Below are 13,300 nucleotides of genomic sequence, written 5' to 3' on the forward strand. Positions count from 1 at the left end.
ACCTTAACCCTAACCCTAACCCTCACCCTAAGCTTAACCCTCAACCTGACCCTCAACCTCACCCTAATCCTCACATTAACCCTCACCCCTACCTAACCGAAACCCTCACCCTCAGCCTCACCTTAACCCTCACCCTCACCCTCATCATAGCCCTCACCCTAACCCTAACCCTCACCCTCACCCTCACCTTCAAGCTAACCCTTAACCTCACCTAACCCTTTCCCTAAACCTTAACCTCAACCTAACCCTCATCTCACCCTCACCCTCACCCTAAACCTAACCCTAACCCTAACCCTCACCCTCACCCTCACCCAAACCGTAACCCTCACCTTCACCCTAAACCAAACCCTAACCCCAAACTTAACCCTCACCCTAACCATCACCCTAAACCTCACGATAACCCTAACCCTCACTCTCACCCTAACTCTCACCCTAACCCTTACCCTCACCCTAACCCTAACCCTAAACCTCACACAGACCCAAACCTTAACGCTCAACATCACCCTAAACCTAACCCTAATGCTCACCCTAAAACTCACCATCACCCAAAACCTAACCCTCAGTCTCACTCTCACCCATACCCACACCCTAAACCTCACCCTCAGCCTAAACATCACCCTAAGCCTAAACCTCCCCCTTATCCTAACCCTCACCCTCACCCTCAACCTCACCCTTAGCCTAACCCTAAACCTAACCCTAATCCTAACCCTAACCCTCAACCTCACCCACACCCTCAACCTAACTGTAAACATATCCCTAATCCTAAGCCTCAACCTCACCCTCACCCTAAAACTAACTCTAACGCTAACCCTAACCCTTACCCTAAACCTCACCCTAACCCTAATGCTAAGCTTAACCCTCAACCTAACACTAAACCTAACCCACACCCTCATCCTAAACCAAAACCTAACGTTAAACCTAACCCTCACCATAACCCTCACAATAAGACTAAGGCTAACCCTAACCCTCACTATCACCCTCACCCTCACCCTATCCCGAACCCTCACCCTCACCCTAACACGAAACCTCACCCAAAACATCACCCTAAATCTAACCCTTATCCTAACCCTAACCCTAACCCTCACCCAAACCTTAACTCTCACCCTAACCCTCACCCTCACCCTAACCTCACCCTAACCCTAAACCTAAAGCTAGCCCTTACCCTAACCCTAACCCTCACCCTATCACTCACGCTAACCCTAACCCTCACTCTCACCCTAACCCTCACCCTAACACTTACCCTCACCCTAACCCTTACCCTCAGCCTAACGCTCACACTAAACCTAAATCTCAGCTTAACCTTAATGCTAACCATGACCCTAACCCTACGCCTAAACCTCACCCTAACCCTAAACCTCACCCGCACCCTAGCCCTCAAACCAACCCAAATCCCAACCGTAACCCTCATTCTTACCCTCACCCTCACCCTAAAACATACACCCACCCTCACCCTAACATTAACCCTTACACACACCCTAACCCTAAACCTCACCCTAACCCTAACCCTGACCCTAAACCCTCCCCTTCCCCCAACCCTAATTCTAACCCTAAACCTCACCCTAACCCTAAGCCTAAGACTAATGCTAACTCTAACCCCCACCCTCACCATCACCGTAACCCAAAACCTATCCCTAACCTCACCCTATCCCTAACCTTCACCCTAACCCTAACCCAAACCCTCATCCTCACCCTAACCCTAACAATAACCCTAACCCTATCCCTAACCCTAAACCTAACCTCACCCTAAACCTAACCCTATCCCTAGCCCTTACCCTAACCCTAACCCTCACATTCACCCTCACACTCACCCTAACCCTAATCCTAACCCTAGCCCTCACCCTAAACCTAAACCTCACCCGCACCCAAACACTCAAACTAAGCCTAACCCAAACCCTAACCCTAATCCTAACCTTAGTCCTCACCCTCACCCTCACACTCAACCTAACCCTCACACTCACCCTAGCCCACACACTAACCCTAACCCTATGCCAAACCCTAAACCTCAACATCACCCTCACCCTCAACCTCATCCTCAGGCTAACCCTATCCCTAACCCTAATCCTAAACCTAACCCTCACCCTAACACTCACGCTAACCCTAACCCTCACTCTCACGCTAACCCTCAACCTAACACTGACCCTCACACTAACCCTTACCCTCAGCCTAACGCTCACACTAAACTTAACCCTCCCCCTAACCCTAACACTAACCATGACCCTAACCCTCACCCTAACCCTAAACCTCAGCCTTACCCTAACCCTTACCCTCACCCTAGCCCTCAAACCAACCCTAATCCTAATACTAACCCTCATTCTTACCCTCACCCTCACCCTAAATCACACTCTAACCCTCACCCTAACACTAACCCTAACCCACACCCTAACCCACACCCTCACCCTCACTTTCCCCCTAACCCTAATTCTAAGCATAACATTCACCCTCACCCTAAGCCTAAGCCTAATGCTAACTCTAACCCTCACCCTCACTGTCACCCTAACCCTAAACTTATCCCTTAACCTCACCCTATCCCTAACCTTCACCCTAACCCTAACCCAAACACTAATCCTCACCCTAACAGTAACACTAACCCTGATCCTAACCCTAACCCTCACCCTAAACCTCACCCTAATGATTACCCTCAACCTAACCCTAACCCTAACCATAACCCTAATCCTCACACTAATCCTCACCATAACCCTCACAATAAACTTCACCCTAATCCTCACCCTATCCCTAACCCTAACCCTAACACTCACCCTAATGCTAACCATAAACCTAACCCTCACCCTCAGCCTAAACATCACCGTCAGCCTAACACTCACCCTCACCCTAAACATCACCCTAACCCTAACCTTCACCCTAACCCTAACCCTAACACTCACCCTAAACCTCACCCTCACCCTCAACCTCACCCAAAACCTAACCAGAACCCTACCCCTAATACTTAACCTAACCCTCTCCATCACCTTCACCCTAAACCTATCCCTACCCCTAACACTAAACCTCACCCTCACCCTCACCCTAACACGAACCCTCAATCTAACCCTAAACCTCACCTTAAACCTAACCCTCAACCACAACCTAATCCAAACCCTCACCCTAACCCTAACAATCACAATAACCCTAACCCTCACTCTAACCATAAACCTACCACTGAACCTAACACTCATCCTAACCCTATCCCTAACCCTCACCCTCACCATAACCATCACCAGCACCCTAACACTCAAACAAAGCCTAAACTTCACCCACACCTTAACACTCAACCTCACGGGAACCATCACCATCACCCTAACACTCACCCTCAACCTAAACATCACTCGAACCCTAACCCTCACCCTAAACCTAACCCTCACCCTGACCCTCACCCTCACCCTAATCCTCACATTAAACCTCATCCCTACCTAACCGAAACCCTCACCATCACCCTCACCCTAACCCTCACCCTAACCCTAACCCTAACCCTCAACCTCACCCTCACACTCATCCTAACCCTAAGCATAACTCTAATCCTAAACCTCATCCTCACCCTCTCCCTCAGCCTAACCCTCACCCTCACACTAACCCTCTCCCTAAACCTTATCCGCACCCTAACACTAACCCTAAACCTCACCCTCAACCTAAACCTAACCCTAACCCTAACACTAAACCTAACCCTCACCCTCACCCTCACCCTAAACCTAACCCTAACCCTAACCCTAACCCTCACCCTCACTCTAACCGTAACCCTCACCCTCACCCTAAACCAAACCCTAACCCCAACCCTAACCCTGACGCTAACCATCACCCTAATCCTCACGATAACCCTAACCCTCAGTCTCACCCTAACCCTCACCTTAACCCTTATCCTCACCCTAACCCTAACCCTAAACCTCACCCAGACCAAAACCTTAACACTCAATGTCACACTAAACCTAATCCTAATGCTCACCCTAAACCTTACCATCACCCAAACCCTAACCGTCATTCTCACCCTCACCCATACCCTCACCCTAACCCTCAACCTCAGCCTAAACATCACCCTAAGCCTAACCCTGCCCCTTATCCTAAACCTCACCCTCACCCTCAGCCTAACCCTAAACCTAACCCTAATCCTAACCCTAACCCTCAACCTCACCCACAACCTCAACCTAACTGTAATCATATCCCTAATCCTAACCCTCAAGCTCACCCTCACCCTAACCCTCATCCTAACCCTCACCCTAACCCTCACCCTAACTCTAATGTTAGCTTATCCCTCAATGTAACACTAACCCTAACCCACACACTCATCATAAACCGAAACCTAACCCTAACCCTAATCCTCACCATAACCCTCACAATAAGACTAAGGCTAACCCTAACCCTCACTATCACCCTCACACTCACCCTAACCCGAACCCGAACCCTCACCCTAACCCTCACCCAAAACATCACCCTAACCCTAACACTCACCCAAATCTTAACTCTCACCCTTACCTTCACCCTCACCCTAACCTCACCCTAACCCTAAACCTAACCCTATCCCTTACCCTAACCCTAACCCCCACCCTAACACTCACACTAACCCTAACCCTCACTCTCACCCTAACCCTCACCCTAACACATACCCACACCCTAACCCTTACTCTCAGCCTAACGCTCACACTAAACCTAAATCTCAGCTTAACCTTAATGCTAACCATGACCCTAACCCTACCCCTAAACCTCATCCTAACCCTAAACCTCACCCGCACCCTAGCCCTCAAACCAACACTAATCCTAACCCTAACCCTAACCCTAACCCTAACCCTAACCCTAACCCACACCCTAACCCTAAACCTCACCCTAACCCTAATCCTAACCCTCACCCTAAACCCTCACATTCCCCCTAACCATAATTCTAACCCTAAACCTCAACCTAACCCAAAGCCTAAGACTAATGCTAAATCTAGCCTTCACCCTCACCTTAATCCTAACCCTAAACCTATCCCTAAACCTCACCCTATCCCTAACCTTCACCCTAACCCTAACCCAAACCCTCATGCTCACCCTAACCCTAACACTAACCCTGACCCTAACCTTAAACCTCTACCTAACCGCACCCTAAACCTAACCCTAACCCTAGCCCTTCCCCTAACCATAACCCTCTCATTCACCCTCACACTCACCCTAACCCTCATCCTAACCCTAGCCCTCACCCTAAACCTAACCCAAACCCTAAACCTCACCCTCACCCACACACTCAAACTCAACCTAACACAAACCCTAACCCTAATCCTAATTCTAACCCTCACCCTCACCCTCACACTCACCCTAACCCTCACCCTAACACTAACCCTCATCCTAACACTTACCCTCAGCCTAACGCTCACACTAACCTTAAACCTCACTCTAACCCTGACGCTAACCATGACCCTAACCCTAACCCTAACCCTAAACCTCACCCTAACCCTAACACTTATTCTCACCCTAGCCCTCAAACCAAACTTAATCCTAACCCTAACCCTCATCCTTACACTCACCCTCACCATAAGTCACACTCTAACCCTCAGCCTAACACTAACCCTAACCCACACCCTAACCCTTACCCTCAACCTAACCCTAACCCTCACACTCACCCTCAATTTCCCCCAACCCTAATTCTAACCCTAACCCTCACCCTAAACATAAGCCTAAGCCTAATGCTAACTCTAAACCTCACGCTCACCATCACCCTAACCCTAAACTTATCCCTTAACCTCACCCTATCCCTAACCGTCACCCTAACCCTAACCCAAACACTCATCCTCACCCTAACACTAACACTAACCGTGATCCTAACCCTAACTCTCACCCTAAACCTCACCCTAATGATTACCCTCAACCTAACCCTAACCCTAACCCTAATCCTCACAGTAATCCTCACCCTAACCCTAAATTTCACCCTAATGCTCACCCTATCCCTAACCCTAACCCTAACACTTACCCTAATACTAACCATAAACCTAACCCTCACCCTCAGCCTAAACATCACCATCAGCCTAACACTCACCCTCACCCTAAACATCACCCTAACCCTAACCTCCACCCTAACCCTAACCCTAACACTCACCCTAAACCTCACCCTCACCCTCACCCTCACACTAAGCCTAACCATAACCCTACCCCTAATCCTTAACCTAACCCTCTCCATCACCTTCACCCTAAACCTATTCCTACCCCTAACACTAACCCTCACCCTCACCCTCACCCTAACACGAACCCTAAACCTAACCCTAAACCTCACCTTAAACCTAACCCTCAACCACAACCTAATTCTAACCCTCACCCTAACCCTAACAATCACAATAACCCTAACCCTCACTCTAACCATAAACCTACCACTCAACCTAACACTCATCCTAAGCCTAACCCTAAACCTAATCCTCACCCTCACCCTAGCCCTAACCCTCACCCTCACCATAACCATCACCATCACCCTAACACTCACCCTAAGCCTAACCCTCACCCACACCTTAACCCTCAACCTCACGCGAACCCTCACCCTCACCCTAACACTCACCCTCAACCTAAACATCACCTAAACCCTAACCCTCACCTTAACCCTAACCCTAACCCTCACCCTAAACCTAACCCTCACCCTGACCCTCACCCTCATCCTAATCCTCACATTAACCCTCACCCCTACCTAACCGAAACCCTCACCCTCACCCTAACCCTAACCCTCACCCTCACCCTAGCCCTCACCCTAACCCTAACCCTCACCCTCACCCTCACCCTCACACTCATCCTAACCCTAAGCCTAACTCTAGTCCTAACCCTCACCCTCACCCTCATCCTCAGCCTAACCCTCACCCTCACCCTAACCCTCTCGCTAAATCTTACCCTCACCCTAACCCTAAACCTAAACCTCACCCTCAACCTAAACCTAACCCTAACCTTAACCCTAAACCTAACCCTCACACTCACCCTCACCCCAAACCTAACCCTAAACCTAACCCTCACCCTCACCCTAACCGTAACCCTCACCCTCACCCTAAACCAAACCCTAACCCCAACCTTAACCCTCACCCTAACCATCACCCTAAACCTCACGATAACCCTAACCCTCACTCTCAACCTAACCCTCACCCTAACCTTTACCCTCACCCTAACCCTAACCCTAAACCTCACCCAGACCCAGACCCTAACCCTAACACTCACCCTAAACCTCACCCTATCCCTAATGCTAAGCTTAACCCTCAACCTAACACTAACCCTAACCCACACCCTCATCCTAAATCGAACCATAACCATAACCCTAACCCTCACCATAACCCTCACAATAAGACTAAAGCTAACCGTAACCCTCACTATCACCCTAACCCTAAACCTAACCCTCACGCTAATTCTCACCCCAACACTCATGATAACCCTAACACTCACTCTCACCCTAACACTCACCCTAAACCTTACCCTCACCCTAAACCTAACCCTAACGTTCACACTAACCCTAACCCTCACCCTAACCCTAACCCTCACCTTAACAATCACCCTCATCCTAAACCTAAACCTAACCCTAACCCGTACCCTTACCCTCACACTCGTCTTAAGGCTAAACATAACCCTCACTCTCACCCTAAACCTCATCTAAAGCCTTAACCTCACCCCAACCCTCACCCTAACCCTAACCCTCCAAGTAAACCAAACCCTTACCCTAACCCTTACCCTAACCCTAACTCTTACCCTCACCCTAACCCTAACCCTAACCCTCACACTAAACCTAAACTTCACCCTAACCCTAACCCTAACCCTCACCATAACTCTTATCCTTACCCTAACCCTCACCCTAAGCCTTAGCCTTGCCCTAACCCTCACCGTAACACTAACCGTATCACTAATCCTCACCCTAACCCTCACCATAACAATCACCCTAACCCTAATCCTAACTCTCATACTAAGCTTAACCCTCAACCTAACCCTAAACCTAATTCTCACACTCACACTAACCGTAAACCTCACCAGCACCCTAACACTCACCCTCACGCTAAATATCACCCTAACCCTAACCCTCACACTAAACTTAAGCCTACCCCTCAACCTAACCCTAGTGCTCACCCAAACCATGACCCTCAGCTTAACACTAAACCTAACCCTAATCCTAACGGTAATTCTGGCAGTCACCCTCACCCTCACCCTAACCCTAACCCTCACCCTAACCCTAACCCTCACCGTCACCCTCAGCCAAACAGTATCCCTAAACCTAATCCTAACCCTCCCACTCACCCTCACCTTAACCCCAACCATAACCCTCACCCTAACCCTAATGCTAACCCTCACCCTCACTGTCACCCTCACCCCTCACCCTCAGCCTAACCCTCACCCTCAACCTAACCCTAAATCTAACCCTCACGCTAATTCTCACCCTAACACTCATGATAACCCTAACACTCACTCTCACCCTAACACTCACCCTAACCCTTACCCTCACCCTAACCCTAACCCTAAACCTAACCCTAACGTTCACACTAACCCTAACCCTCACCCTAACCCTTACCCTCACCCTAACAATCACCCTCATCCTAAACCTAAACCTAACCCTAACCCGTACCCTTACCCTCACACTCGCCCTAAGGCTAAACCTAACCCTCACTCTCACCCTAAACCTCATCTAAAGCCTTAACCTCACCCCAACCCTCACCCTAACCCTAACCCTCCAACTAAACCAAACCCTTACCCTAACCCTAACCCTAAACCTAACCCTAACTCTAACTCTAACCCTCATACTCACCCTCATCTTCACCCTCACCCTCAGCCTAACCCTAACCCTAATCCTAACATTAACCCTCACTCTCACACAAAACCAAAATCTATGCCTAACCCTAACCCTCACCCTAACCCTAACATGCACCCTGACGCTAACCCTCATCCTAAACCTAACCCTAACACTAACCATTACCCTCAAACTAACCGTAACCTTCACCATAACCCTACCCCTACCTCTTGCCCTATCTCTCATACTAACCCTGACCCTAACATTTATCCTAACCCTAACCATAACCTCACACTAACCCTAAACCTAAACCTTACCCTCACTCTCAACCTAATGGTAACCATAACCTTAAACCTAACCCTAACCCTAACAATAACCCTAAACCTAACCCTAATGCTAAACCTCATCCTCACCCTAACCCTAAACCTCACCCTAACCCTAACCCTCAATCTAACCGTAACCCTAAACCTAACACTAACCCTCACCCTCAACCTAACTGGAAATCTCAACCTAACCCTAAGCCTAACCCTAACCCTCTACCTAGCCCTCACCTAACACTAATCCTAACCCTAAACCTCACTCTGACCCTAAACCTAACCCTAACCCTATCTCTCACCATAACTGTAATCCTAAACCTAACCCTCACCCTACCCCTAAACCTAATCCTCAAGTTCACCCTAGCCCTCACCTTAACCGTAATCATAACTCTAACCCTGATACTAAACCCAACCCTCACCCTAAACCTAGCCCTAACCCTCACGCTAACCCTGATCCTAACCCTAACCCTAAACCTAACCATGAACCTCACCCTAACACTAACCCTCACCCTCACCCTCACCCTAACCCTTTGCCTTACCCTAACCCACACTCTAAGCCTTAGCCTTGTTCTAACCCTCACGCTAATAATAACCCTATCACTATCCCTCACCCTAACCCTCACCCTAACCATCACCCTAACCCTAAACCTAACCCTAATCCTCACACTAAGGCTACCCCTCACCCTCACCCTAACCCTAGCTCTCATGCTAACCATCATCCTATCCCTAAAACTAACCATCCCCCTAACACTAACCCTAAACCTCACCCGCACACTAACCCTCTCCCTAACCATCACCCTCACCCTAAACATCACCCTAACCCTAACCTCACCATAATGATAAGCCTAACCCTCACCCTAACCCTACACACTCACCCTCACCCTCACCCTCCAGTTAAAACTAAACCTAAACCTAATCCTAACCGTAAATCTAGCCCTCACCCGAACCCTAAACCTAACCCTAAACCTCGCCCTAAACCTAACCCTCACACTCACCCTCAGCCTAACAGTAACCCTAACCCTAATCCTAACCCTCACACTCACCCTCACACTAACCCTAACCCTAACACTCACCCTAAACCTAATGCTAATCCTCTCCCTCACCCTCAGCCTATCCATAACCATAATCCTAATCCTAACCCTCACACTCACCCCTCTCCCTCAGCCTAACCCTCACCCTCAACCTAAACCTAATCCTAACCCAAAGCCAAACCCTCACCCTAACACTCACGATAACCCTAACACTCACCCTAACCCTTACCCTCACCCTAACCCTAAACCGAAACGTTACCCTAACCCTCACACTACACCTAACCCTCAACTGAATGCTAAACCTCACCATAACACTCACCCTAATCCTAAACCTAACTCTAACACTAAGCCGCACCCTTACCTTCACATTCACCCTAAAGCTAACCCTAACCCTCACTCTCACCCTAAACCTCACCCTAAGCCTTAAACTCACACAACCCTCAATCTAACCCTAAACCTCAAACTAAACCTAACCCTCACACTAACCCTAACCCTACCCCTCACCCTAACACTAACCCTAAACCTCAGCCTAACCTTAAACCTAACCCTCATCCTCACCCTAGAGCTCACACTAACCCTAAAATTAAGCCTCAGCCTCAGCCTCACCCTAAACCCATCCCTCACCCTTACCTTAACCTAAAGCTCACCCTAAGCTAACCCTAACCCTCACACTAACCCTAACCCTCACCATAACCCTAACCCTACTCCTCAGCCTAACCCTCATCCTAATCCTAAACCTAACCCAAACTCTCACCCTAACCCTAACACTAACACTCACCCTAAACCTAAGCCTAACCCTAACCTTAACCCTAACCCTCACCCTCACCTTCAACGTAACCCTTACCCTAAACCTAATCCTAACCCTAACCCTCACCCTCACCCTGTCTCTAAACTTAACCTTAACCCTAACTCTCACCCTCACTGTAACCCTAACCCTAAACCTATCCTTAAACCTCACCTTAGCCCTAATCCTCACCCTAACCCTAAGCGAAACCCTCACCCTCACCTTAACCCTAACCCTAACCATAACCCTAACCCGCACCCTAAACCCAACCCTAATCATAACCCTAACCCTCACCCTAATCCTAAACATAACCCTAAACCTAACACTCACACTAAATCTAACCCTCACCCTCAGCCTAACATTAAGCCTAATCAAAACCCTAACCCTAACCCTCACACTCACCCTTACTCTAAACCTAAGCCTAACACTAACACTAACCCTAACCCTCACACTCACCCTCATCCTCAACCTCACCGTCATCCTAACCCTAACCCTAATCCTAATGTTAACCCTCACCCTCAGCCTCAACCTAACCCTATGCCTTACCCTAACCCTCACCCTCACCCTAACCCTAACCCTAACCCTAACCCTAAGCCTCACCCTCACCTCACCCTCACCGTAATGCTAACCCGAACCTGAACCCTAAACCTCACCATCACCCTCACCCTAACCCGAACCCGAACCCTCAACCGAACCCTCACCCGAACCCTCATCCTCACCACCACCCTCAACCTAAACCTAACCCTAATTTAACCGTAAACCTTACCCTCAACCTAACCCTCACGCTAACCCTTACTCTCACTCCAAACCTAAACCTAACCCTCATCCTAAACCTAACCCTAATCCTCACCCTAACCCTCACACTAAACCTAACACTCACCCTATTCCTAACCCTAACCCTCACCCAAACACTTAGCCTTACCCTAACCCTCAACCTAAGCCTTAGCCTTGCCCTAACCCTCACCCTAACACTAAACCTATCACTAAAGCTCAACCTAAACCTCACCCTAACCATCACCCTAACCCTCACACTCAGCCTAACCCTCACCCTATCCCTAACCCTAGCCCTCATCCTAACCCTCATCCTATCCCGAAACCTAACCCTCAACCTAACCCTAACCCTAAACCTCACCCGCAACCTCACCCTCACCTTAACCCTCACCCTCACCCTAAACATTGCCCTCAACTTCACCCTCACCCTAATCTTTAGCCTAATGCTCACCCACACCCTAGCCCTCACCCTCATCCTAACCCTAACCCTAACCCTCACCCCAACCCTAATCCTCACCATCACCCTCAGCCTAACAGTATCCCTAACCCTAATCCTAAACCTCACACTCACTCTCACCCTAACCCTAAACCTAACCCTCACCCTAACCCTAATGCTAACCATCACTCTCATACTCACCCTCAGCCTAACCCTAACAGTAACCCTAAACCTAACCATCATCCTCACCCCTCACCCTCAGCCTAACCCTCACCCTCACCCCTCACACTCAGCCTAACCCTCACCCTCATCCTAACCCTAACCCTAACCCTCACCCTAACACTCACGATAACTCTAACACTCACTCTCATCCTAATACTCACCCTCAACCTTTGCCTAACCCTAACCCTAACCCTAAACCTAACCCTCACATTAACCCTAACCCTAGCCCTAAACCTAACCCTAACACTCACTCTCACCCTAACACTCACCCTCATCCTAAACCTCACCCTACCCTTTACCCTAACCTTCACTCTCACCTATACCTCACCCTAACCCTAACCCTAAGCATAACAATAAACTTAAACCTTACTATAATGCTAACCCTCTTCCTCACCCTATCCCTAACCCTAACCCTCACCCTAACACTAAGCCTCACCCTCACCCTCAGCCTAACCCTAAACCTAATTTAACCGTAACCCTCACGCTCACCCTCAATCTAACCCTGCCCCTAAACCTTAACCTCCCCCCAACCCTAACCTCCACACTAACCCTAATACTCACCGTAAGCCTAACCCTAACCTTCACCCTAACCCTAACCCTAACCCTCACCATCACCTGACCCTCAACCTAACCCTAACCCTAACCCTCACCCTAAACCTAACCCTCAGCGTAACCCTAAGACTAAACCTAACCCTCACCCTAACCCTCACACTCACCCCCACCCTAACCCTAATCTTAACCCTAACCCTAAACCTCACCATAACCCTCATCATAACCCTCACCCTAACCCTAACCCTAACACTAAACCTAACCCTATCCCTCACCCTAAACATAACTCTAACCCTAACCCTCACCCTCACCCTTACCCTAACCCTAACCCTAAACCTCACCCTAATCCTAACCTTAAACCTCACCCTCACCTCACATTCACGGTAACTCTAAACTTAATCCTAAACCTCACCCTCAACCTAGCCCAAACCCAAACAGTAATCCTAACCCTCACGCTCATCCTCACCATCACACTCAACCTAACCCTGCCCATAACCC

Source organism: Dipodomys merriami, unplaced genomic scaffold (assembly GCF_024711535.1).
Source record: "Dipodomys merriami isolate MVZ:Mamm:240054 unplaced genomic scaffold, mDipMer1.0.p SCAF_312, whole genome shotgun sequence".
NCBI classification, from domain to species: domain Eukaryota; kingdom Metazoa; phylum Chordata; class Mammalia; order Rodentia; family Heteromyidae; genus Dipodomys; species Dipodomys merriami.